Here is a 27,969-nt window from a genome sequence, read left to right as displayed (position 1 = left end):
TCTTTCCTCTGTGAGCCTGTTGCTGGGTTATACTTGCTGGAAAAGTTTGCAGTTAGTGCCAAATTGTGCAACAATAACAACAACAAAATAACAAAACAAACCACTATTTATTGTACACCTAGCATTCCAGGCACTTTACATGCATCACCATTAATTTTATTCCTATAATAATAGCCCTATGAAGTTGGTATTATTTTCCAATTTTATTGGGGTCAGACTGTAAATCAATGCACAGCTTCTTCACTGAGAAAGTTTTTCTTTGAAAGAAAAAGTCAGTGTGCTTAGTGACATAAATGATTCTATATTCTGGCATTAGTTCCTTATCTCCTTGAAGATTTGTCCAGACAGTCTGAAGATCACACTTGGAGTAGCAATGGCTTAGACAGATCAAGTAAATCACTCGCGGTCTCATAGGTAATGGGTGGTAGGGACAGGATTCCAACCCAGGTCGACTGCTCTTTCCCAATACCACACTGTCTTCCCAGTGTTCAAGGAATGAGGTACTGGCCTCTGCAAACAACTCTGCAGAATGTACTCTCTTCCTTGTGCTTTCTCTCTCCCATTCCTTGCCACAATTTCACAGTATATATGTTATATGAGGAAAACAATAGCTATTGTAAATGTTCTGTTAGAATTATACAAGAGTGAAGTTGGTACATAGTAATTCATGGAGGTGAGAACAAGGCATTGCCCAAGAAATTAGAATAAGGGAAATAATAAACAAACAACCCAATTAAAAACTGGGCAGAAGACCTGAGTAAACATTTTTCCAAAGAAGACATACAGATGGCCAACAGGCACGTGAAAACATGCTCAGCATCACTAATTATTAGAGAAATGCAAATCAAAATCACAGTGAGATAGTACCTCATATCTACCAGAATGGCTGTCATCAAAAAGTCTACAAATAACAAATGCTGGAGAGGGTGTGGAGAAAAGGGAACCCTTGTTCACTGTTGGTGGGAATGTAAATTGGTGCAGCCGCTGTGGAAAACAATATGGAGGTTCCTCAACAAACTAAAAATAGGGACTTCCCTGGTGGTCCAGTGGCTAAGACTCCACGCTCCCAATGCAGGGAGCCCAGGTTCGATCCCTAGTCAGGGAACTAGATCCCACATGCATACCGCAGCTAAGAGCTTGCATGCCACAACTAAAGATCCTGCATGCTGCAAATAAAAAAAAAATCCTGCATGCCTCAACGAAGATCCTGCATGCAGCAACGAAGATCCCACATGCAGCAACTAAGACCTAGTGCAGCCAAAAAAATAAATATTAAAAAAAAAAAACCAACTAAAAATAGAACTACCATATGATCCAGCAATTCCACTGCTGGGTATATATCTGAAGAAAACAAAAAACATTAATTTGAAAAGATACATGCACCCCAATGTTCATAATAGCATTATTTACAATAACGAAGATATGGAAGCAACCCAGATGTCCATCAATGGATAAAGAGGATGTGTTATATATATACAATGGAATACTACTCAACCATAAAGAAAAATGAAATTCTGCCATTTGCAACAACATGGATGGACCTAGAAAGTATTATGCTTATGAAATAAGTCAGACAGAGAAAGACAAATACTGTATGTTTTCACACACAGATCACTTATATTTGGACTATAGAAAATTAAAACAAATGAATGTACATAACAAAACAAAAAAAGACTCACAGATATGGAAAATTAGTGGATACCAGTGGGAAGAAGGAAGGAGGGGAAGGGCAAGACAGGGGTATGGGATTAAGAGATACACACTACTATGTATAAAATAGATAAGCAACAAGGATATATTGTACAGCACAAGGAAATATAGCCATTACTTTGTAATAACTTTAAAGAGAGTATAATCTATAAAAATATTGAATCACTATGCTGTATGCCTGAAACCAATATAATATTGTGAATCAACTATATTTCAATCAAAAAAAATAAATAAAATAAGGAAAATAAGATTGCCCTCTGAAAATCAAACAAATGAAATCCATACGTATCATGGATAGACTTGACCAACAGTGAGAATGAATTAAGAGATTGTATGAATAAATGTTTGGTTGAGAGGTGTGGAAACACCCAATATACTTCTCATAGTGACCTAGAAACAATCTCAGGGAGACCAGCCTGATTGTTTCATCAGCAAAATCCCGATCTGTTGTACTGGGCTTTGTCTGGATTGACCTTGTACTCAGACTGGCGATGGTGAACCTAGTGTGGGAAAGGAAGTCAGGGACATGGAGTTGGGCATGTTTATCCAACACGGACTCTCCTCTGTTGTGAGGCAATTATGAGTCATCAGGCTTCCCAGGCCTGGATGAGATCTGACTCAAAACAATGCTCCCTTCTAAACTTTGATTTCGTGTTCACCAAGTAATCTTTTGATTATTCTGTTTCCCAGGTACCTCACTATCAGAAAAGAGGGTGCTCTGGATATGAGTTACAGGGACCTTAGTTAAAGCAAGAAAATATCCACTATAGTATTGTAATGTATTGTAAATGAATACATTAGAATTGGGGTTTATATATGAACTTCTTATGAGTGTGATTCCTACAAGTCAGTCTCCTTGAGACAGAGGAGCTCTCTAGGAGTCCTGGCATGGTCACGTTTCTGTACCTCCAAGGCCAAGACTAGAACCAGGCTCATGGTGCTGTCACCCTGAGAGGGTGTGCAGGGACTGCCAGCCAGGTGCCATCTCTCTCATCCCCCTTCTTTTCAACTTCAAAAACAAGCACAGAGGGCTTCCCTCCCTCGTGGCGCAGTGGTTGAGAGTCTGCCTGCCAATGCAGGGGACACGGGTTCGAGCCCTGGTCTGGGAAGATCCCACATGCCGCGGAGCAACTAGGCCTGTGAGCCACAATTACTGAGCCTGCGCGTCTGGAGGCTGTGCTCCGCAACAAGACAGGCCGCGACAGTGAGAGGCCCGCGCACCGCGATGAAGAGTGGCCCCCACTTGCCGCAACTAGAGAAAGCCCTCGCACAGAAACGAAGAGCCAACACAGCCAAAAATAAATTAATTAATTAATTAAAAAAAAAAAAAAAAACAAGCACAGTGGTTGGCTGTATAATTGCCAGGAAATACATAAAGGTCCAAGAGGTAAGAAAACTTTTCAGAAGGCTAAAAGTGAGTAAGGAATCAGATGGCCTAAGAACTGAGAAAATGATAGGAACTACACTTTAAAAAAAAGAACCACGTAATTCAGAAAAGTGACACAAGGAAAGAACAAGCTTTGGAGGAGAATGAAAGTATTGATAAAAACCATGTTGTAGGGAGACCAGAGGAAAATTTCACAGCGTACATGAGGGACTCCATCATGTCGAGACAGGTGGATCCAGAAAAAAACAGGAAGCGATCAGGGTGTCCATGTGAAAAAAACCTAGGCTGGGGAGTGGGGATCAGGAGAGTCAAAAGGCAGTGACATGAGGATGATGGCCCAACTGTCAACAGGTGGAAGGGTTTAGCATTTTCCATTTTCATTGCTCACTCTTTTAGGAAAAACAATCAACTGCCAAAAAAAAAAAAAAAAAAGGCTTAAACACCAACATTTATAGAATTATTGCGAGCTTTAGATTTCCGTCACCTTTTGTGGTCTAAAACATCTCAGTGCACTAAAGATTTGAAATGGCAATAGACAGGAGGACTTCTCTAATTGAAACAAGTCTTCAAACAGAAACTGTCAAGCTCCTCAGCACAAACCATACCCAAGGAGTTCCTCAGGGAGAACTGTGAGCTGCTTTGAAGAGGGTCCAGCAGAGGATCTGCCTCTGCTTGAATATAGTGTCCGGATTGCCGGTTAGGAGATGGATCAATATGAGCTGTAAATTAAAACCCATCTCTCACAGAATCTATTTTTAATTGATATTAAAGGGAGATTCCCATGTTTGTTTTTATTAACAGATACCTCTTTATCTTTTTTTTTGTCTTCTTTTCCTAACTCCACCAATAGAAGAAAAAGCGTATTCACTCATTTATTCAAAAAAAAAAAAAAAAAAAGTGAATACCTACTAGATGCTAGGTACCTTGCTGAGTGTTGTGGAAAAAAGATGACAAAGACATTGTCCCTGCCCTAACAAAGCTCACAGTGTAGTCAGAAAGATAACTTATAAAGAGTAATCAGAATACAGGGTAACAGGTACTGCAATGGATCCTTGAACCCTTCCTTATTTCAAAGCAGCAAACTTCTCAACTATGTGCAGATAGCAACATCATTCGTTAACTTCCTTTGTCTGGAGTACCCTTTCTATTAACTTGCTGCCAACACATCAGATAATAGCAGCAATTTGGTGTAAGATTTTTTTTCTGGTTCATTAAGCGGGAAATGTTTCTCTTTCATATCTCAACTGTGTTTTGTTTCCTGTCTAGTTACCCATGTTGATGTTTTAACATGGGCAGGAGAATAGATTTTATTTACATTGCTTGCAGTTGTGCCATAAAGGATAATTTATTTTCTTCTAGTTGAAAAAAATGAGAGACAGGGACTTTGATCAGAGACAAATGAGAGACAACCTGGGTGTTGCCTATCTAGGTTTGCCAAAACTACACACAACTTTGAGCAAAAATCTTATTGAAACAAGCTGGATTTGGTAACTTCTAAGGGTCCTCTGAGTCCGATAATCTATGAAATTATTATTTGATAATATATGAAATTATATATTAGGCAAATTAACATTAAAAAAATCAAGGACCAGCAACTTGAAAAAATCTTAATACAATGATGGAATGTAGCCTGATATTTTTGTAGAAAAACTTATCCAAAAAGACAGAGAAATCTGTTCTATACTGTCACATATTGTTCTTATTGTTACAGCTTAAATAAATCATCTGATGTCCAACAAGGTGTTGGCAATAGCAAATATTTGGTAGAAGTTAAAATTTGCTACATATTTTTACACATAATCCTCACAACAGATGAGGAAACTGAGGCTTGGATAGTTTAAGGTCTTTGTCCATGGATGCACAGATAGCAAAGGGTCACATCAGAGATCAGGATTCACATTTAGATCTTCTCCCTCTGAATTTAGTGCTTTTTATGTTTCAACAAGCTGCTTCCCGAAGTGCTTCGTATATTCAAAGAAATTCTCAGGAGACTGCTGCTTTAAACCACATGCTGGAGGGGTTGATCCCAGTGCATTCATGTTGAGGCTCGTCCAGAATGGGATGTGGCTCACTCAGGCTGATACTGGCCCGTGAGCCCCTGATGGTCTGGGGAGAGTTGAGGGTTGACACAAAGTTGGGAGCTACTGTCTCAGATCTCCTCTTCTCTAGGAGGTTGACATTACGCAGGTTTGAAACGTGCTAGCAAAACTAGCAAAGGAAAGAAATGATTTTAATTAAATAAAATTTTAAAAAGCACTTGGTTTTTAAGGACTCCACCTGTCATGGAATGGTTTATTGAGATTTCATCTACATTACAAATGGTTTCCAAATCAGCTGGAATTATTCTCAGATATGCCAAAGTTGGTTTTTACACATCACTTTGTCCTTTTATATTTCTGCAACAAAACTCCATCTAAGTCTTATAGTATTAGTAGGACTGCGTTTTACTCTTTGAAATCTTTATGATCTTCAAATTGAAAGACTCTTGATCTTCTTTTCTAATCTCTGAACACTGTAACTCAATAAGACAATAATTCTTACACAATGGTTCTGGTGTGTCCCTCCCTACCCTCCGTCCCCCTTTCTGGTTTCCACTGTCTACCCTGCTGACGAGATAGCTCCTCAGCCTTATTTACTAAAAGTTTACCAAGTGCCTATTTTTCCAAAAGCTGCTCCATTGATGAGGCAACATATGTTTGTCTGAGATAGGATTAAAAGATTACATAATTGATTGTTGTGTCAATCACCCAAAGAATGTAAGAACCTTCTTATGATACAAAAATATAAGTGCTAGGGGAACATGGGTAACAAGTGCGTGTTTTGTCATTCACTCTTTTAACCAAAACACTGTATTATAGTTAATATCTGAAATTTGCCAACTGTACTAAACTTTCATGTCTATAATCTCTGACAAAGGTAATAAAGGGTAGTTATCTAACTTTAAATTTAGACCCTTTAAAATAAGAGAATGCAGAATCAGAAGAACAAAAGAAATCTGAGCGATTATAGAGCTGTTGTTCAAAAACGCTCCAAACATAAAAGTGACAAGCCTTCTTTAAAAGTGCCTTTTGTCCAACTGGTGGGAAATAAGTTTGTGATCCAATGAATTCTAGTGAATAAATGGCTTGACCTAAACCAGAATGTGAAACTAGAATATTCCTATGACAAACTAGTACACTGAACTGAGGGTTCATTATAATTATCAATAAGATGCTTAAGAAGGAGTTGTAACTGTCTTCGATTTTAAAGAATTTTTAAAAAAATATTTCAAACAAAAAGTAATTTGTTATTTAATTATGCTGTCCTGATTGCATTGCTGAGGGACACAGATATTAGCCTTGCCAAGCTTTGTATCCCCAGTGCCCTAAGTAATGACTAGCCCATCAAAAGCATTCAATAGATATTTGATGGCTGAACAAACAGATGAATGAATGACAGGGAACTGAAACAAAATAAAACTATTCTGAAAAATACAGTTTGGAATCTTAAGGATGTAATTTCGGTTTCATTGAAGTTCTGTATTGTTTTCTTCACTAAGCAAGAATTATGTGGTCTGCTAATAAATAATTCACTTCTAAACCCTAAAGGTCTTTGACATTCAAACTTATTTTCAAGAGAAGAATGCTCTAGGGCAGGGGTCCCCAAACCCTGGGTCGGTCCGAGGCCTGTTAGGAACCGGGCCACACAGCAGGAGGTGAGGGGGGGTGCGAGCGAGCGAAGCTTCATCTACCGCTCCCCATTGCTCGCATTACTGCCTGAACCATCCCCCCCTTCCCCCCGTGGAAAAATTTCTTCCACGAAACCAGTCCCTGGTGCCAAAAAAGGTTGGGGACCGCTGCTCTAGGGCATGCTGAACTTTATTCTGGGCATTCCACTGTTGGCTCTCGACTTAGGGCATCCTAGTTGACATCTTGTTTCAATTTTCAGACATTTCATGGTAAAAAATTGATACCATGTCACCTATGCTTTTCTTCAATCAAATCTAACAAGTCTACCTGAAATTTATTAAAATGCCATTCAGAGGACCCAAGAAGGCGTAAAGATAGAAAAGGCAAAAGGAAAAAAAAATCCGGATAGTCTATAATATAAACCATGTAGAGATATTGTTTCGACTAACAAATTAAAATGCTTTGAAAACTTACGAAGCACCATGTAAACATCACAGTTCATATAGGACGGCCAAGCTCAATGGGATTAAACTAAATTCACAAGAAAAAATAAGACTGAGAATCCATCTAATAAACTAGGCACGAAGCATTGTTAAAATGGGTGACCTATTCCCTCAATGGAATATCAGACTTGACTGTTCTCATTTCCATCACTTTCCAATGCTGCAGAGCCAACTTTTCTTACCCACCAGGTTTCCTTAGAGGCAGGATGCTTCAGGCGAGAGATTTGTGACTTGTGAACAATACTTGCAACACCATTGACTAAAAGAAGCATAAAAACTATTATGTGCCCCCTGGAATTTGGCATAACAATGCTCTAAGGCAAGCATGAGTCTTGAGGAATTAAAGGTTGAAAAATGAAAAAATGCAATGATATGTGAGTACATAACCTGTAGCTACCCATAGCAGAATTTCAAGATCCATCATTGACAGTGTTCTTTGGGGTTAAGGAACAGAGAAACCATAACCGTGATATTTTTAGTTAAAACATACAGATTTTTAAAGTAACTTTAAAAGAAGATGTGAAAGAAAGGGAGAGGTAGAAAGGGGAACAATTTTTAAGAAGAAATTAAAATGTGGTACCATGTCTATGACAAATATTACCAGTGTTCAGAGAAAGAAATAAAATCTGTGGCATTTTTGGGGTACCATTCATGAAAAACAATTTTTCAACTGCATAAAAGACTATGTTTTAATGGCAGAAAATATTTGTATTGCTTTTCTTTAAAAACTTTAGATTTGATTCAATGTCTATTTTTTAAACAAAACAAGTATAATCCGTCCCAAAATATTTGTGGCAAATTATTTGACAATCTGTTTCCCCCTCTATAGAACGAGATGTTTAACCTAGAATATCTCTAGGGTCCCTTTTAATCTAATATTCTATATTTTGCTTTTTGAATGGTGAAATCAATAAATATATACTCATTCACTAAAAAATTATTTTAGCACTTATTTATATGCTGGCCACTATGCCATCACTGGAAATGTAGTAGGGAACATGAAAAATGACTCTTCACTCACCAAGTTTATTGTCAATTGGAGAAATCAAGGTTGGGGTACTGCTTGCTATAAAAAATCATCTCCACAAAATTGACGAAAACGTAGCTGTTGACAGAGGCACTGCTTCTATTTGAGACAGAGAAGCTCCGTTTTGTTGTTATTGCTAAAATATCAAGGTTTTCCCCCATTACTTTGCGAAACAAACAAGATCTAATTCAGAACACTTCAATGAGGTTCTTTTTTTTTTTTTTAAAGATTTTCAAGCCACTCATTTCTTTTTGTTTTCTTTTTTTTCCCATTTATTTATATATTTATTTGGCCACACTGCGCAGCATGTGGGATTTAGTTCTCCAACCAGGCATCAAACCCACGCCCCCTGCATTGGGGAAGTCCCCAGTGAGGTTCTAAATTCTCCGAAATTGGATGGCTGTCTGTTGCTCCCAGGATGCTGGATTGGTGCTGAAATAGCGTCTCTTGAATAAAACATTCTAAATGGAAACATGAGGGTCCACACTAGTCGTTATCATTTTCTAGGCCTTTTACCAAAATAACAAATGACTGATCATATAGGGAGAAAGCGAATGAAGTTCTTTTTTGTTTTTTGAATTTTATTTTATTTATTTTTTATACAGCAGGTTCTTATTAGTTATCCATTTTATACATATTCGTGTATACTTGTCAATCCCAATCCCCCAATTCATCCCACCACCACCACCCCCGCCCCCCTCTGCTTTCCCCCCTTGGTGTCCATACGTTTGTTCTCTACATCTGTGTCTCAATTTCTGCCCTGCAAACCGGTTCATCTGTACCATTTTTCTAGGTTCCACATATATGCGTTAATATACGATATTTGTTTTTCTCTTTCTGACTTACTTCACTCTGTATGACAGTCTCTAGATCCATCCACGTCTCTACAAATGACCCAATCTCATTCCTTTTAATGGCTGAGTAATATTCCATTGTATATACGTACCACATCTTCTTTATCCGTTCGTCTGTCGATGGGCATTTAGGTTGCTTCCATGACCTGGCTATTGTAAATAGTGCTGCAATGAACATTGGGGTGCATGTGCCTTTTTGAATTACGGTTTTCTCTGGGTGTATGCCAAGTAGCGGGATTGCTGGGTCATATGGTAATTCTATTTTTAGTTTTTTAAGGAACCTCCATATTGTTCTCCATAGTGGCTGTATCAATTTACATTCCCACCAACAGTGCAAGAGGGTTCCCTTTTCTCCACACCCTCTCCAGCATTTATTGTTTGTAGATTTTCTGGTGATGCCCATTCTAACTGCTGTGAGGTGATGATACCTCATTGTAGTTTTGATTTGCATTTCTCTAATAGTTAGTGATGTTGAGCAGCTTTTCATGTGCTTCTTGGCCATCTGTATGTCTTCTTTGGAGAAACGTCTATTTAGGTCATCTGCCCATTTTTTGATTGCATTGTTTGTTTTTTTAATATTGAGCTGCATGAGCTGTTTATTTTGGAGATTAATCCTTTGTCCATTGATTCATTTGCAAATATTTTCTCCCATTCTGAGGGTTGTCTTTTCATCTTGTTTGTAGTTTCCTTTGCTTTGCAAAAGCTTTGAAGTTTCATTATGTCCCATCTGTTTATTTTTGGTTTTATTTCCATTACTCTAGGAACTGGATCCAAAAAGATCTTGCTGTGATTTATGTCAGAGTGTTTTTCCTATGTTTTCCTCTAAGAGTTTTATAGTGTCTGGTCTTACATTTAGGTCTCTAATCCATTTTGAGTTTATTTTTGTGTATGGTGTTAGGGAGTGTTCTAATTTCATTCTTTTACATGTAGCTGTCGAGTTTTCCCAGCACCACTTATTGAAGAGACAGTCTTTTCTCCATTGTATTTCCTTGCCTCCTTTGCCATAGATTAGTTGACCATAGGTATGTGGGTTTATCTCTGGACTTTCTATCCTGTTCCATTGATCTCTATTTCTGTTTTTGTGCCAGTACCACATTGTCTTGATTACTGTAGCTTTGTAGTATAGTCTGAAGTCAGGGAGTCTGATTCCTCCAGCTCTGTTTTTTTCCTTCAAGACTGCTTTGGCTATTCGGGGTCTTTTGTGTCTCCATATAAATTTTCAGATTTTTTGTTCTAGTTCTGTAAAAAATGCCGCTGGTAATGTGGTAGGGATTGCACTGAATCTGTAGATTGCTTTGTGTAGTATAGTCATATTCACAATATTGATTCTCCCAATCAAAGAACATATCTCTCCATCTGTTTGTGCCATCTTTGATTTCTTTCATCAGTGTCTTATACTTTTCTGCATACAGGTCTTTTGTCTCCCTAGGTAGGTTTATTCTTAGGTATTTTATTCTTTTTGTTGCAATGGTAAATGGGAGTGTTTCCTTAATTTCTCTTTCAGATTTTTCATCATTAGTGTATAGGAATGCAAGAGATTTCTGTGCATTAATGATGTATCCTGCAACTTTACCATATTCATTGATTAGCTCTAGTAGTTTTCTGGTAGCATCTTTAGGATGCTCTATGTATAGTCTCATGTCATCTGCAAACAGTGACAGTTTTACTTCTTCTTTTCCAATTTCTATTCCTTTTATTTCTTTTTCTTCTCTGATTGCTGAGGCTAGGACTTCCAAAACTATGTTGAATAATAGCGGTGAGAGAGGACATCCTTGTCTTGTTCCTGATCTTAGAGGAAATGCTTTCAGTTTTTCACCATTGAGAATGATGTTTGCTGTGGGTTTGTCATATATGGCCTTTATTATGTTGAGGTAGGTTCCCTCTATGCCCACTTTCTGGAGAGTTTTTATCATAATTGGGTGTTGAATTTTGTCAAAAGCTTTTTCTGCATCTATTGAGATGATCATATGGCTTTTATTCTTCTTGTTAATATAGTGTATCACATTGATTGATTTGCATATATTGAAGAATCCTTGCATCCCTGGGATAAATCCCACTTGATCATGGTGTATGATCCTTTTGATGTGTTGTTGGATTCTGTTTGCTAGTATTTTGTTGAGGACTTTTGCATCTATATTCATCAGTGATATTGGTCTGTACTTTTCATTTTTGTAGTATCTTTGTCTAGCTTTGGTATCAGTGTGATGGTGGTCTCATAGAATGAGTTTGGGAGTGTTCCTTCCTCTGCAGTTTTTTGGAAGAGTTTGAGAAGGATGGGTGTTAGCTCTTCTCTAAATATTTGATAGAATTCACTTGTGAAGCCATCTGGTCCTGTACTTTTGTTTGTTGGAAGATTTTTAATCACAGTTTCAATTTCATTACTTGGGATTGGTCTGTTCATATTTTCTATGTCTTCCTGGTTCAGTCTTGGAAGGTTATACTTTTCTAAGAATTTGTCCATTTCTTCCAGGTTGTCCATTTTATTGGCATAGAGTTGCTTGTAGTAGTCTTTTAGGATGCTTTGTATTTCTGCGGTGTCCATTGTAACTTCTCCTTTTTCATTTCTAATTTTATTGATTTGAGTCCTCTCCCTCTTTTTCTTGATGAGTCTGGCTAATGGTTTCTCAATTTTGTTTATCTTCTCAAAGAACCAGCTTTTAGTTTTATTGAGTTTTGCTATTGTTTTCTTTGTTTCTATTTCATTTATTTCTGTTTTGATCCTTATGATTTCTTTCCTTCTGCTAACTTTGGGTTTTGTGTGTTCTTCTTTCTCTAGTTCCTTTAGGTTTAAGGTTAGATTGTTTATTTGAGATTCTTCTTATTTCTTGAGGTATGCTTGTATAGCTATAAACTTCCCTCTTAGAACTGTTTTTGCTGCATCCTATAGGTTTTGGATCATCGTGTTTTCATTGTAATTTGTCTCTAGGTATTTTTGATTTCCTCTTTGATTTCTTCAGTGATCTCTTGGTTATTTAGTAGCATACTGTTTAGTCTCCATGTGTTTGTATTTTTTATGTTTTCTTCCCTGTAATTGATTTTTAATCTCATAGCATTGTGGTCAGAAAAGATGCTGGATATGATTTCAATTTTCTTAAATTTACCGAGGCTTAATTTGTGACCCAGGATGTGATCTATTCTGGAGGGTGTTCTGTGTGCACTTGAGAAGAAAGTTAATCTGCTGTTTTTGGACGGAATATCCTATAAATATCAATTAAATCTATCTGGTCTGTTGTGTCATTTTAAGCTTGTGTTTCCTTATTAATTTTCTGTCTGGATAATCTGTCCATTGGTGTAAGTGGGGTGTTAAAGTCCCCTACTATTATTTTGTTACTGTTGATTTCCCCTTTTATGGTTATTAGCATTTGCCTTAGGTATTGAGGTGCTCCTATGTTGGGTGCATAAATACTTATAATTGTTATATCTTCTTCTTGGATTGATCCCTTGATCATTATGTAGTGTCCTTCCTTGTCTCTTGTAATGTTCTTTATTTTAAAGTCTATTTTATCTGATATGAGTATTGCTACTCCAGCTTTCTTTTGATTTCCATTTGCATGGAATATCTTTTTCCATCCCTTCACTTTCAGTCTGTATGTGTCCCTAGCTCTGAAGTCAGTCTGTTGTAGACAGCATATATATGGGTCTTGTTTTTGTATCCATTCAGCAAGCTTGTGTCTTTCGGTTGGAGCATTTAATCCATTCATGTTTAAGGTAATTATCAATATGTATGTTCCTATGGCCATTTTCTTAATTGTTATGGGTTTATTTTTGTACGTCCTTTTCTTCTCTTGTGTTTCCCACTTAGAGAAGTTCCTTTAGCATTTTTTGTAGAGCTGGTTTGGTGGTGTTGAATTCTCTTAGTTTTTGCTTGTCTGTAAAGCTTTTGATTTCTCCGTTGAATCTGAATGAGATCCTTGCTGGGTAGAGTAATCTTGGTTGTAGGTTCTTCCCTATCATCACTTTAAAAATATCATACCACTCCCTTCTGATATGTAGAGTTTTTACTGAGAAATCAGCTGTTAACCTTATGGGAGTTCCCTTGTATGTTATTTGTGTTATTTCCCTTGCTGCTTTCAATAATTTTTCTTTGTCTTTAATTTTTTGCCAATTTGATTACTATGTGTCTCAGCGTGTTTCTCCTTGGGTTTATCCTGTATGGGACTAGCTGCACTTCCTGGACTTGAGTGGCTATTTCCTTTCCCATGCTAGGGAAGTTTTTGACTATAGTCTCTTCAAATATTTTCTCAGGTCCTTTCTCTCTCTCTTCTCCTTCTGGGACCCCTATAATGCGAATGTTGTTGCATTTAATGTTGTCCCAGAGGTCTCTTAGGCTGTCTTCATTTCTTTTCATTCTTTTTTCTTTTTTCTGTTCCACAGCAGTGAATTCCACCGTTCTGTCTTCCAGATCACTTATCCATTCTTCTGCCTCAGTTATTCTGCTATTGATTCCTTCTAGTATATTTTTCATTTCAGTTATTGTATTGCTTATCTCTGTTTGTTTGTTCTTCAATTTTTCTAGGTGTTTTTTCTTTAATTCTTCTATGTCTGTGTTAAACATTTCTTGCATCTCCTCAATCTTTGCCTCCATTCTTTTTCTGAGGTCCTGGATCATCTTCACTATCATTATTCTGAATTCTTTTTCTGGAAGGTTGCCTATCTCCACTTCATTTAATTGTTTTTCTGGGGTTTTATCTTGTTCCTTCATCTGGTACTAAGTCCTCTGCCTTTTCATTTTGTCTATCTTTCTGTGAATGTGGTTTTCCTTCCACAGGCTGCAGAACTGTACTTCTTCTTGCTTCTGCTGTCTGCCCTGTGGTGGATGAGGCTATCTTGGGAATGAAGTTCTGAACTGGGCACTTACTTCCCTTTAATCTCTGCCACAGCTCTGCAAGGAAAATAAGTAACATTAGCCTTTCTTTTTAGATGAGAAAACAGGCTGAGAAACTGAAGTAATTCCATTAAAATCATGTTGCTAGAAAGTAGTGAAATGGATTAAAACCCTAGTTTGTTTGGTTCCAAATAACCATGTTCTTTCCACTATGCAGTGTTTCCTCCAGTAATGGAAGGCTTTGAAGACATGTTTACCAGTCCATCCTGTGGAACATTAATGAGGCAAAGTGTTCCACAAGCATAAATGGATTCATGCCATGGTCAAGTAACTTTGAGAAATGCCAAGCATATTAAAGACAGTGAAGTATTACATAAAAGAAATGTTTAATTTTATTTAGTCCCCTTTTCCCCAAACTCATCTGATTACCAAACAGATTTTTTTTCATTTTAACAGTTATTAACATCTCTGGAAAGTAAAACAATTTGGCATATGCTCAAATGACTGAAAAGAGGAAAAAGGAATTAATGAGAGCTTTAAAGTGGAAATTTGGTTTACAAAGCAATTGAAATAAAAAACTAGCAGTTATGAGGGAAGCATTAATAAAAGTATAAGATACAGTCTGCTCTCAGTGTAGCTGGGAGATGGGGGTGCTGGGTGGATGGAGGGAATCTGAGGCAAAAGGGGAAACAGACATAAAATAATATGCACGGCATATATTCTGTGCGAGTTCTTAGTGATTAATATGGTCTGAATTTGAGAAGATTTGTGAGAGAAAAGAGACTTGAGCTGCACCATTTTCAGTGGAAGACACTGAAAGGGAGAAACATGTTTGGAGGAAAGTGAAGAAAAGATTCTCAGAAACTACATAAGGCAATAAAATAGTACAGGTAGTGTTGGTCCAGATTATAGACAATCATACAGAAACCATACCAGCATTCTGTCATAATTATGCAAAGAAAGAATAAAATCTGAAAGATCATTTTAGAAAGTCAATTAATCTGGATAATAAGTATGATGAGACAGATTTTTGAATTTTACAACTGGCAGGGCTCTTAGAGCAAAGTTAACAAATGTTTGTCTAACGAATCCATTGAACCTCTAATCCAGCCATTCTTGCTCTCTAAATCTGATAACCGAAGCCCAGAGAGGTCACTTGATTTTCCTAATGTCACACAGCTCATTAGCAGCACACCTGAGTTGAGAACTCAGGTCTTCAGACTACCAAGAAGTACAGCACCCATGAATTGGGCATAAAATGGTGCCAAGGAAAGGAAGTGTAGAATGGGGAGCAAAGCAAGGACATGAATTAGCACATCTGACTGCAGAGTAGTTTCTGTTTGAAGAAGTCTAAAATAATTAAGACAAACAACCAAAAACCATTTAAAAAAAAATAAATTTATAAATTTATTTATTTATTTTTGGCTGTGTTGGGTCTTTGTTGCTGCTTGCGGGCTTTCTCTAGTTGTGGCAAGCAGGAGCAACTCTTAGTTGCACTGCACGAGCTTCTCATTGCGGTGGCTTCTCTTGTTGCAGAGCACGGGCTCTAGGCATGCGGGCTTCAGTAGTTGTGGCACGTGGGCTCAGTAGCTGTTGCTGGCGGGCTCTAGAGCGCAGGCTCAGCAGTTGTGGTGCACGGGCTTAGTTGCTCCATGGCATGTGGGATCTTCCCATGTCTCCTGCACTGGCAGGCGGATTCTTAACCACTGCACCACCAAGGAAGTCCCCCAAAACCTCTTTTAACTCCTTCTCCCCCACAACTTAGCCCAGTACCTTTTGCAAACAAATGTCACGTTCAGAGGTTGCTGTCAATAAAGGAACAAAAATTATGGAAAAAAGGATATTACATTTCTAAAAGACAGCCTTTGACAAGAAACATACGGGAAAGGGTAACAGAAAAGAATAAACTTTCCTGATTAAAAAAAAACGTGGCCTGCTAGAATCCTACCTCTACCTCCCATTATAATTCTTTTATTTAGAATTTACTATTTGGATATATACCACACGTTTGAAGAGTGTGTGGTGCTGGGACTTACTTCAAAGATACTAACAACAAATAAAAGAAATTCCACAATGAAACCCCAGGGTGACCAAACATGCAACACTGACTTGGGGTAAAATTTTGACTTAGAAGATTAGACTAGACCTCGTGAACTTCTCTGGCCACGAAAGCACACTCGGATGTTTAAAATACAGAGGAAAGGGAAAGAAGCGTTTCCCCAAAAGTCAGGCGCCCACTTTTGGCACGGAAAGCCGGAGCAGGGAGAAAGAAAAACACCGAAGGCAAAGATTATCATTCGGCCGCCGGCAAGCGGAGCCAGAAGATAACGCGGCGACTTTCCCGTCACATTAGACACCCAGCGGGACCGCTACGCGGGCGCTACTTCGGGTACAGACTACCACTCCCGACTCCGCACTGGGCCCGAGGGCTGGGCGACCAGAGCGGTTTAACGCGCAAGGCATTGTGGGGTTCGTAGTCGATCTTCCCTTCAGCTCTTTGGAGGTGGGGAGATCCTATTTTACAAAAAGGACCTGCCCTTCCCCACCCTGCTTCCCTTTCCTCCCTTTCCCTCCCCCACCTTCTTTCACAGAGAGTTTGAAATTCCCGCAGAGCCGGCGCCCAAGGCCGGAACACTCGCGAGAACTCAGGTCCCCGCGCCGAGATGTCCTTTCCGTCTCCCACTTCTCTCCGCCCTTCCCCGCCTCGCCCCTCCCCTCCTGGTTGTTTGGGACTCTGTGTGTCGGCCGGGTGGTAATGCGCAAAGCGGGGCCTGCGCCGCGCGAGCGGAGGAGACAGAGTCGCTTGGGGAAGGGACCCGGGGCCGCGGCGCAGGCATCGGCTGCGTTTTAGTCGCTGAGCGGTCGGCCGGCCTGTTGCCAGCGAAGGTGCTCGCGGGGGTTGTGCGGAGGTGTGCGCGCCCTGTCGGTGTGCGCGCCCTGCCGGTGGCGGCTGTGTCTCTTGGGAGATGCTGTGACGGACCCGCGCGGGAGGAGCTCGCGCCTAGCCTCGCGCCCCCCTGGACTCGGCGGCCGCGGCGGCTCGGTCACCCGCCCTTCTCAGGTAGTGGGAAGGGAAGGAGGGGGTTGTCCGGGACGGTGGAGGACGGGTCGGCGCGGCCTGGAGCGGCGGCCCGGCTTCTCCCGCCGCGCCTGGCCCGCCGGGCCCTCCCCGCTCCGGGCCTAGGCCGGGCTTGTGGCCGCTCAGCGAGCAGCGGCGGCCCGGCTCGCGGAGCGGCCCGACTCGCGGAACGGCCCGACTCGCGGAGCCGGCCCGAGGGGGCGAATGCGGGCGTTGGCGGGTGCGGCACGCTCCAGGGCTCCGGGAGTTTGTTATATAACCTTCTCGGCGGAGCGGCGGCACATGGCGGCGGAGAGGCGCCTCGGGGTCCAGCCCCCGCGCCTAACGCGCCGGCAGCCGGGTGCTCACGCCCTCCCGGCGGCCTGGACCGCGGCGCCTCTTCCCCACTGTTCTTTGGTGCGGTTGAGACCTTGGCGGGCCTCCCCTCCGGGGGAACCTGCTCGTACTTTGAGTCTGTCTTAACATTGGTGTGTGGTCCACATGCTCCTGGGCCTGGCTAGGATGAGTCCCGGGCGGAGAAGTTTGCCTCGTGATTTGAAAAGTGCAGTGAATTGGTTCGATAAAGGAGATTTAAAATAACTGTACATCTTGGAGTGGGTATTAATTTGCCTTGCTTGTGCCACCTGGAAACTTGAGGACGATTACTTTTGTTACTCGTGGACTGGGGGGGCGTGGGGAGGTTAATTTGTTCTCAAAGCCAACGAGGTTCAAACTAGCCGTTATTATCTTTTTTCAAATGGGCAGTTTGAGAAGATATTTGATAAGAACCTGGGTCACTGAGGTTAAAATATAGGTCTCTTGGAAACTCTAAACTTGAGTGTAGTCTTAAAATATCTTAAAGAGCCAGTAGATGTTAAGGACTTTTCTTTAGTGAGCTTTCATTGATTAAGTCTGTAAGGAGAGAAGAAATTAGGGTAGGTTTACTTATTTTGGAGGATTTGACTAGGGATGACAAGCCCAGCGCAAGTTAATGTTTGAGGGATGCTCTGAGTGTGTTAAGCGCTAGGGAAAGTCTACATTCTCCCCGTACTGTAATTTTTGATTCTAATTTTTCAATAACCTAGTGCCAGAATGTCACCGATTCGCAGAACAGTAATAATTACCAAAAAACCCATTTTTTTTCTTTTTTAAAGATTGTTATACAGCAGTTTTGAGATGGACACATCTCGATTTAAGAGGATACAAAACATTGTTTCTTTCCTAACCATAAAAATTTTCCGGAGATTTTTCGTTTTCTTCAGAATGAAGTCTCATTTCCCTAGGTTAGGTCAACGGTCTCTACAGTAAATCTTGTCTACTGTCCACCCTCAACTATTCACGAATTTATGCTTCGGCTATTCCAGAATCATCCCCAATCCTGGGCCCATTTTCTTGAAGATGTACTTTAATGTTCCTTTGCGCCTGTCCTTCAGCCTGGAGTGCCATCTCTGCCTTTTTCAAGTTTTCAGCTTTCACATCCTCCTTAGCTTAAATGCCATCTTTTCTATACACTCTTTCATTTCTCTTTATCCCAGTTCTTTCCTGGGATCTCACAGAATATACACCGTTATTGTAGCATTTATTTTCATGGTTGATTATGTATCTCCTAGAATGTAAACTCCTTGAGGTCAGGAAGTAGGTCATCTTTCTGCCCTTGCATTCCCTTCCCAACGCAATGTTTTAAAAGTAGTTCGTGATTGGTAACTGTTTGAATTAAGTTTGAAAGAACAACTGCTGAAAGGCTGGACGTTTCTGGGTCCATGGCTAGTTTACATTTATATCATAATTCTTAGTTGTTTTTTTAAAAGTAAAAATGCATACAAAATGTTTTGTAGAAATGTTCTTTCAGTATATGGTGCATTATAATTATTGAACAACTAGATTAGAGTTTTATTTTCTGTTGTGGAGTTTAGCAGCCTTCTAGGATGTGTGTATTTCACACAACTGATCTTTCCTATTGTGTCAATATCTTTCCTAGTACTTTTGCAAATTTTGCTTTGCTTCTTAATATTGAAGCAATGTACACTTAAAAATAAGTGGGATCCAATATTAAGCTTTTTTTTTTTTAAGAATCAATTTAATTAATTTATTTATTTTTGGTTGCATTGGGTCTTTGTTGCTGCGCGCGGGCTTTCTCTAGTTGTGGCGAGCGGGAGGCTACTCTTTGTTGTGGTGCGCGGGCTTCTCATTGTGGTGGCTTCTCGTTGCGGAGCACGAGCTCTGGGCTTGCGGGCTTCAGTAGTTGTGGCACGCGGGCTCTAGGGCACACACTCCATAGTTGTGGTGCACAGGCTTAGCTGCCCCGCGGCATGTGGGATCTTCCCGGACCAGGGCTCGAACCCTTGTCCCCTGCCTTGGCAGGCGGATTCTTAACCACTGCGCCACCAGGAAAGTCCCTGAGCTTTTTCTTTTTAATACACTTTATTTTTTAGAGCAGTTTTAAGTTCACAGCAAAATTGAGTGGCAGGCACAGAGATTTCCAGTATACGCTTTCCCTGCTCCTATTCATGCATAACTTCTCCCATTATCAACATCCCCTACTAGACTGGAACATTTGTTACAATTGATGAACCTGCACTGACACATCCTCACCCAAAGTCCACAGTTTACATTACTATTCATTCTTGGTGTTGCACATTCTATGGATCTGGGTCAATGTCTAATGGCATGTATCCACCATTATGGTATCATTCAGAGTAGTTTCACCACCCTAGAAATCCTCTGTGCTCCCCTCTCCATCCCTCCCTCTCTACTAACTCCTGGCAATCACTGATCTTTTTGTCTCCATAGTTTTACCTTTTTCAGAATTTCTTATAGTTGGAATTATGCACTATGTAGCCTTTTCAGATTGGCTTCTTTCACTTTGTAATATGCATTTAAGTTTCTTCCACGTCTTTTCTTGGCTTGTAACTCTTTACAGCACTACATAGTATTCCATTGTTTGGATGTACCACTGTTTATCAATTCACCTGCTGAAGGACATCTTGGTTGTTTCCAGGTTTTGACGATTATTAATAAAACTGTTAAAAATATCCATGTGCAGGTTTTTGTGTTTTATATAAGTTTTCAGCTCCTTTGGGTAAATACCAAGGAGCGTGATCGCCATATCATATGGTAAGAGTATGTTTAGTTTTGTAAGAAACTGCCCAACTGTCTTCCAAAGTGGCAGTACCATTTTGCATTCCCAGCATCAATGAATGAGAGTTCCTGTTACTCCACATTCTCACCACCATTAGGTTGTTGTCAGCGTCTGGATTTTGGCCATTCTAGTAAGTGTGTAGTGGTAGGTCATTGTTTGAATTTGCATTTTCCTGATGACATAAGATGTGGAGCATCTTTTCATGTGCTTGTTTGCCATCTGTATATCTTCTTTAGTGAGGTGTCTGTTAGATCTTTGGCCATTTTTTAATTGGGTTGTTTGTTTTCTCGTTGGGTTTTAAGAATATTGAGTTTTTAAAAATTGATTTTAGTTATTGTTCAACATGTCTATTCCTGTCCCTGCTAGTATCTTGCTATCCTAATTTATGACATGTTTAGGACCTGTTAGTTGCAAGGTATTGTGACCCTCTGGAATTCACAGGAATAAGGTATGATTTTTGCCTTTTAGGAATTCATAGTATTGTGGGGAAGACCGGCAAATACAAATAATGGATTTCAAAAATTATTTTTAGGATTGCTAACATAAATGTGGAAAGGAGTGAGCTCAGAGATGAGAGTAAATAGGAAAAGGATTGATCTACCCAGACCACACTGGGAATCTAGTCCTTAAATGGGGCTTTGGCAGAAGGAGGTAGAGGAGGGAACAGCATAAATAAAAGAATGACTATGTGAGGCAGTAGTAAACTGATGAAGGAAGGGGCGTGGGGAGACAAACATTGTAAAGATAGTCTGAGACTGCCAGATTGTGGAGGGCCTTAATTACCTGTGGCTGAAGATGTCAGTTTTTATATTCAGTAGGAGAGTCATTGAAAGTTTTTGTGAAGGGAGTGAAAATCCATCTGTGCTTTATAAAGACAGTGGACAATATTTTCATTGAAATTAGGCACAGTGTTCTTGCTCTGCCTATCTAGACCTTGGAAGGATTTGAAACTTTGTAAATTACTTTTTAGAGGTTGCCAATACTGGCATGTCAGGCTAGGACTGTACTTAATTTTGTATAGTACTGAACATAGCTGCTTAATGTGTTTTTCTGAAGACGTATATATAGATATGTCTTTATATAAGATGTTCTTTCTAATATAATTTTTAGAAGTTCTCTTCAGTGTGCTTAAAATGTTAAAATTCACACTGTAAATATGGGATTTGAAAGGTCTGGAAACCAGAAGCCAATTTTTGCCCTATAGATTCAAAGGCTAACTTCTAAATTTGGAAAACTTTTTCTTTCAGTCACTGAACATTTTTTTGAACTCCTATGTGTCAGAATTGACCCCTTTCTTGTTATGAAATGACCCTCTTTATCCCTGGTAATATTCTTTGCTCTGAATTCTACTTTTAAAAATAATTAATTAATTAATTAATTAATTTGGCTGTGTCAGGTCTTAGCTGTGGCATGCAGGATCTTTGTTGCGGCACGCGGGATCCTTCATTGCGGTGCTTGGGCCCTCTAGTTGTGGTGCGTGGGCACCAGAGCGCGCAGGCTCAGTAGTTGCAGCACTTGGGCTCTCTAGTTGTGGTGAGTGGGCTCTAGAGCGCATGGGCTCAGCAGTTGCAGCGCACGGGCTTAGTTGCCCAGTGGCATGTGGGATGTTAGTCCCCCAGCAGGGATCAAACCTGCGTCCCCTGCGTTGGAAGGCAGACTCTTAAACACTGGACCACCAGGGAAGTTCCATGAATTCTACCTTGACATTAATAAGCTGCTTCTGCCTTTTTTTGGTTGTTAGCATGATATATCTTCCATTATTTTACTTTTAACCTATCTAAGCTTTTTATTTAAACTTTGTCTTGCTTTTTTATCCAGTCTGACTGATATTTGCTTTTTAATTAGAATGTTAAAGTCATTTTGTTAATGTAATTAGTGATGTAATATGGTTAGGTTTCAATCTACCATCTTCCTATTTTTTTATTTGTACCACTTGTTCTTTTAAAAATTTTTTGTTTTATATTGATGTATAGTTGATTAACAATGTTGTATTAGTTTCAGGTGTACAGCAAAGTGATTCAGTTATACGTATACATGTATCTATTCTTTTTCAGATTCTTTTCCCATTTAGCCATTTGTTCTTTCTCTCTTTTTATACCATTTTTTGGATTAACTTTTTTTATGTTGATATTTTATCTTTCATTGCCTTATTATATCTGTGTGTGTGTGTGTGTTTAGTGTTTATTTTAAGGTTTCTAGTGTACATCTTTAAATTACTATAGTCTATTTTCAAACATCATAGCATTTCGTGTACAGTGTAAGAACCTTGTAACAATATGCTTCTATTTCTCCTCTCTAGGCCTTTGTGCCATTGTGTCATTTGTTTTCCTTGTAAATATGTTATAAACTCCTCAATATATTGCTGTCATTTTTGCTTCGAAGAGACAACTGTCTTTTAAAGAGATTAAAAATAAGAAAAAAAAAGTGTTTTGACCTTTTTTGGTTGTCTGTATTCTTTTACGTAGATCCAGATTTCCATCCAGTATCATTTTGCTTCTGCCTGAAGGAATTCTTAAACATTCCTTGTAGTGCAGATCTGCTGGTGACTATCTTTTCAGTTCTTCTGTGTCTGAAGGGTCTTTCTTTTGCCTTCATTTTTTAAAATTTATTTTTAAAAATATTTATTTATTTATTTATTTATTTTTGGGCTGCATTTGGTCTTTGTTGCTGCGCACGGGCTTTCTCTAGATGGCGGCGAGTGGGGGCTACTTTTCGTTGCGGTGCGCGGGCTTCTCATTGTTGTGGCTTCTCTTGTTGCAGAGCATGGGCTCTAGGCACATGGGCTTCAGTAGTTGTGGCACGCAGGCTCAGTAGTTGTGGCACATGGGCTTAGTTGCTCCGCGGCATGTGGGTTCTTCCCGGACCAGGGCTCGAACCTGTGTCCCCTGCATTGGCAGGTGGATTCTTAACAACTGCGCCACCAGGGAAGCCCTGCCTTCATTTAAAAAAGATATTTTCACTGGATATAGAATTATAGGTTGACAGCTTTCTTTCTTTCAGAACTTAAAATACATTGTTCCACTTTTCTGGCTTGCATTGTTTTCAGTGAGATGTCTCTTGTAATTCTTATCTTTGTTGCTCTGAAGTGTGCTACTTTAAGATTTTCTTTTTGTCCCTTGATTAGGATGTATTAATATTTTGGTGGAGTTTCTTCATGTTTCTCATGCTTGAAGTTTACTGACCTTTTTGATTTATGAGTTTGTAGTTTTCACCAAATTTAGGAATAATTTGGCCATTAGTTTTCCAGATGTTTCTGTCCTCTCCTTTTGGAAATTCCTATTACACATATTAGGTCACTTGCGGTTGCCTCATAGCTCAGTGATGCTCTCTTCTTTTGCTCCTCACCCCAGCCTTTTTCTTTCTGTGCTTCATTTTACTTAGATAGTTCCTATTGTGGGTGTTTCAGTTAACTAATATTTTCTGTGTCTAATCTGTTAATCCCATCCAATGTATTTCTCTTCTCTGGACATTTAATTTAGACTTTTTTATATCTTCCAAGTCTTTCCTTAACATGTTCATGCTTTCCTCTATCTTGTTGGACTTGGGACTATAGCTAGAATAACTGATTTACTGTTCTCATCTAATAATTCTAACTTCTGTGTGATTTCTAGGTCCGTTTCTATTTGTTGTTGTTTTTTCCCCTTATTATGGGTCATATTTTCCTGCTTTTTGCGTGCCTGACAATATTTGATTGGATGCCAGACATTGTGAATTTTACTTTCTTGAGTACTGAATATTTTTGCAATCATTTATATATTCTTGAGCTTTGTTTTGGGATGCAGCTAAGTTTCTTGGAAACAGTTTGATTCTTTTGAGGCTTGCTTTTTGAGCTTTAGACCAGAGCAGCCTTTAGACAAGGGCTAATTTTTCTCCCCATTACTGAAGCAGTCAGTACCTTTCTGAGTACTCTACTCAGTGCCCATTATTAGGCTTTTTTTCACTCTGGAGCTATACCTGGGCGTGCATACACTTTGGGGATTGTTTCTCCTCTGCTTTTCCAATGATTTATTTCTTGGCTTCTGGTAGTTTCCTTACATGCTTATATTAACCATGTGAAGATTCAAGAGAACCCACTGCAAATCTCTGGAGCTCTTTGTATGACCCTTTGTACTGCAGTACTCTGTCCTTTGAATTCTAGCTACCTTTGGAATTCTCAACTCTGTCTTCTCAACTCACGGCGACCCTTGGACTCTATGCAGGTTCCCTCTCTCTGCTCTGTGTCCTGGATACACGCTATACATGGTAACCTGGGACAGTCCTAGAGGTCATCTTGTTTGTTTTTCTTTTCTTAGGGACCACTGTCCTGTGCTACCTATTGTCTGGTGTCTGAGCAACTTGTTTTCACATATTTCGTTTCTTTTTTTTAGGTGGGAGAATGTATTGGGAATGGAAATTACAGTTCTCTTTTTAAATATTGCGACTGTTTGAGCCACTACTTCCACATCGTAATCTTTGTTTTATATTAAAAAGAGCATAACAGAAAACACATCCAGCCTGAGAAATGGAACATTTATTATATTTCTTTTTCAAAAAATTGATTATTGTGCACCTTTCAGATGAATTTTAGAATCACTTTGTGGAAGTCATCTCATAATTCTGCTGGGGTGATCTTGATTGAATTGCAGTGATCATGGAACTTTTTTGCCTGATGTCCATGAACACTCCACTGACTGTACTTTGGGAAAAGCTACCCAAAGTGTACAGAATTTTGGAGGTTTTAGCTCTAGAGAAATGATTTGGGTTTTAAGTTTAATAGGAAAAATGTGTTAACTTCAGTTTACCATTACACTGGTTTTTTAAATCAAGACTAGAGAAGGCCGTCAGAGGTGAAACCAACGTAATAACAATGTGATTGTGGCCTTTCCTACCTAAATTTGTGTAAAATTTTCTTTGGTACTAAAATACTTAGGAGGAGAGGGATACAATCACTTTATGAAAACATAATGCTTTCAGCATCTAAAGCTTGAGCCTAGGACTGTCATGTATATATAAGATTTTAATATAATTATAAGAGGCTAATGGTCATTACTTCTCACTGACTCTATGTTATAGTAATAATAGTCTAATTACTTTATATTTGATTATACTTTTAGATCTGTTTTGGATAAAAAAAAACCTTACACTTTAACTACTAAGTCTCAAACACAACTTTTTTTGAGTTTTTTGAGTTAATGGTGACATACATGTTTTTTGAGGTAGTTTATCAGATTTTTGTCCAGAAAATAGCATTCATAGCCTGGACGGAAAATTATAACTCATGTTTTTGAGTAACCTTTTCAAATATATTTTTTCTTTTCATGTAAATTGGTAGTGAGAATAAGTACTTGCCAATTATCGAATGACCAGAAAGAACAGGAGACTGGAGATCAAAAGACCATTAGTCTAGTTTTTGATAAAGGCTGAGTCACTAGGAAGAGAAATAATGGACTAGAAGGCAGAGGTTTGGTGGTTTTTTGTTTTTTGTTTTTTGTTTTTGGTAAAATGGGCAGTTTTTGGTGACCACTTGTATTGTAGGGTAAGGGGAGGAAAAGGAAACCATTTATTCATGTAGTCAACCAATATTCTTTGCCCCCTCCAGTGTGGAAACTATGTGGATTAAAATAAGTAAGATCTAATCTGTCCCCTAAGAACTTTCTAGTTGGGTATATATACAAAGAGGAAATTACAGAGTGCGATAAGTACCATCCATGATAGGGGAAGTACCAGGTTCATCAGGAACAAATAGAATTGTAACTTAACCTGGACAAGGAAAATTTTTTTTGAAGAATCATTGTTTTAACCAAGTCCTCAAAGTTTCTGGGTAGGTGATGGAATCATTAACTGAGAGAAGAAACAGAAGAAAAGGAACAAATCTGTAGAGAGGAGGGAGAAAGATTGTTTCATTTTGGAAATGTTGAATGTGAGGTGCAGTGGAAGCATCCACACAGGGAATGGTTAGTAGTGTCTGTTACTTTGGAAAGAATATGGTGTTGCTGTCATACAGTATTTGAAGCCATGGAGTAGCAGGGATCTCTTTCTCCTGATGATCTGGTATGATGATATGATGATGAGGTAAAGGATATAAGTTTTTTACCTGTAGGAAATAAAAATTCTAGAATTACCAAGTCAAAAGATTTGTCCACATAAAATTAGGGCCTGGCAAATTATCTTCCAAAAAAACTTTTGGGGTTTATGTTTCTGCAAGAGTGTATAAGCGCATGTGTATTTTCCCTATACCTTTAACAGTGATTGGTAAAAATGGTATCATGATTTAACATGGCATTTTCTTGATTGTTAGTGAATATTAGATTGATTTGCACCTTCTTCCCATCTTAGATTATTTAAATATCTCCTGTATTTTCAAAGTTTTTTGTTTTAGATTTTTTTGTTTTTAAAAAGTTCTTAATTGATTTTATAAAAATGAAAAACATTTTAAAAAATCCAAGCCATACCAAAAAAGTATAAAGAAAGGAACAAATCACCCCAAATTTGGGTCACACAAAGTAAATAGTACTAATGTTTTGTATTTCAGACATCTCTGTAGTCAGATACATGGATAGAAGATTTTATACAGAGACTAGTTTTATGAAATGCAATAAACTATAAATGTTATTTTTTAGAAAATTAATTTTATAAGAAAAAACTAAAATTAAAGGACAGGAATTATTAAGCTTATGATAATTTTAACACATCAGTCATTTCTTTATAAAAGTGGTGGGTTTTTTTGTTTTTTTTTTTTAAGAAAGATCTATTAAGGGTGGCTGTTAACTATTGTTTTGCCATAGGTTTCAGTTTGATAGTATTGATTTTATTTTCTGAGAATGGCTTGGGCTGAGTGTTACAATTGCGTGTAGTCCCTGCTGGGGAACCATGTACCTAGTAAAATGACTTGTACTTGGTATCACTCTCCTGCCAGGGAGACCCCTTTGGATGTTAATGCCTTTCTCCCAATAAAGCAGCACAGTGCCCTGGAGTGTGGCCCTCTGATGAGGTTCAATGGTATGTAGTATGTAATGAGAGGCTTCTAGACCTGGAATTTTCCTAGGGTTATCTAGTCACCCTTTTAGTTTACTTTTTTCCAAACTGAAGGATATTAGAATTCTATGGATTTTTTGAACTCACCTTCTTTCTTCTGTATTGTTTCATGATGTACGTACACACACACATATACTTTTATTCATTTTCTAGATATTAGGGGAGGAGTGTATAGTATGTGTGTGGGTAATGTGTATAACTTTGCTCTACCAACGTGTAACTTCTTTGCTGGAACAAATTGTACTGGTAACATTAATTGAATAGTCCATACTTCTGCTCTGATTTGAAATATCCAAATATGCTTATATCATCTACTAAATTTTTGTGGTTCTGTGTCTAAATTATGTTTCATTGATCTATTTGTCCGTTACTAGCATATTATTATTACAGTTTTAATTATTATAATGTATTGAATAATAGTATGTTTTTATAATCTGATAAAGCAAATTTCTCTTTATTTTGTTTGGTTATTTTTAGTATTTTGCTATTAAGGAAACTTTCTACTAATATATACATTCTTGTGTATGCCTCTTCCTATATATATTTTCCACTTGGATATGTAACAAAGTCTAAAATAAGTCAAATGTCTCTTCATTCTCAAGACAACAAGAGGATTACAGATGCTTTATTTAAATCCAGTACTTGACCATTATTATTGTTGCTGTTATGTTGTCCATATTTTAGATTTTTCCATTTATTTACCAGAACGTTGACACACCATTCTTTTTGTGTCTCAGAAGTTGTGTCTGATCATTATTCTACCTGAAGCCTTCTTTTAGAATTC

At 38.7% G+C, this 27,969-nt stretch overlaps 1 protein-coding gene across 4 annotated transcripts in view; it reads left to right on the top strand.

The window, feature by feature from the left end:
• Window positions 1–16,687: 16,687 nt before the first annotated feature.
• The window catches only part of AHCTF1 (AT-hook containing transcription factor 1), an 83,951-nt gene continuing 72,669 nt past the window's right edge, over window positions 16,688–27,969 (top strand). For all 4 annotated transcript variants that reach the window (XM_036843410.1, XM_036843400.1, XM_036843393.1 and 1 more), the window contains exon 1: window positions 16,688–17,035. The gene's annotated coding sequence lies outside the window, so the exon portion shown is untranslated. The remainder of the gene's footprint in view (window positions 17,036–27,969) is intronic.

The sequence above is a fragment of the Balaenoptera musculus genome, chromosome 1, assembly GCF_009873245.2.
Source record: "Balaenoptera musculus isolate JJ_BM4_2016_0621 chromosome 1, mBalMus1.pri.v3, whole genome shotgun sequence".
NCBI classification, from domain to species: domain Eukaryota; kingdom Metazoa; phylum Chordata; class Mammalia; order Artiodactyla; family Balaenopteridae; genus Balaenoptera; species Balaenoptera musculus.
This window is presented reverse-complemented; position numbering and strand designations above follow the sequence as displayed.